This window comes from Solanum tuberosum, unplaced genomic scaffold (genome assembly GCF_000226075.1).
Source record: "Solanum tuberosum cultivar DM 1-3 516 R44 unplaced genomic scaffold, SolTub_3.0 scf00289, whole genome shotgun sequence".
NCBI classification, from domain to species: Eukaryota; Viridiplantae; Streptophyta; class Magnoliopsida; order Solanales; family Solanaceae; genus Solanum; species Solanum tuberosum.
The window spans coordinates 229,396-230,031 of record NW_006239225.1 but is presented as its reverse complement, the minus strand read 5'-3'; positions in this window follow the sequence as shown (position 1 = coordinate 230,031).

The window sequence follows — 636 nt, the reverse complement described above, 5'->3', positions numbered from 1 at the left end:
AGAAGCAATTTTTGCTGCTATCAACCTTTGATTTCCAATTTGAGCGAGGATATTACCTCTTCCAGTTCCTGCTTTCCCTCTTCCTTGATGGTGGGGGCCATGAAGGTCTCATTCTGTATAAGTCTTATATTCAATTGAGTTAATATCATTTATAAAGACCCTTATTTGTCTATAAATTTTTAATTTTAGATAATTAATTTTTATTTTTAAAAATCAATATAGCCTTATGATTACCCTTATGCCACCAAACCGTACACTAGTAATTGCACTGTTGCAAACAAACAGATCAATGTAATTACTAGGTTGGTAATTACTACCCCAATAATTACACCAATTTCAATTACTTGATGACTTAAGTCTCTTTGGAAAACCACCCTAGTAATTGAATTTGGTGTAATTGAGTGTAATTACAATGTATGACATGTTTGATTGACCATGTAATTACTTGATCAACACGTAATTGAGTGTAATTGGTAGAGAGTAATTACGCTCTCCAATTCACAGGGGATACTGTAAATTATTGATAACCACATACGTAATTACAAGCGGATTACTTTTTAATTTCTTCCTTTTATTTTTATTTGTTTGTTTTAGTTTTTATTATTATTAAAATCTCTAAGAATATATATATATATA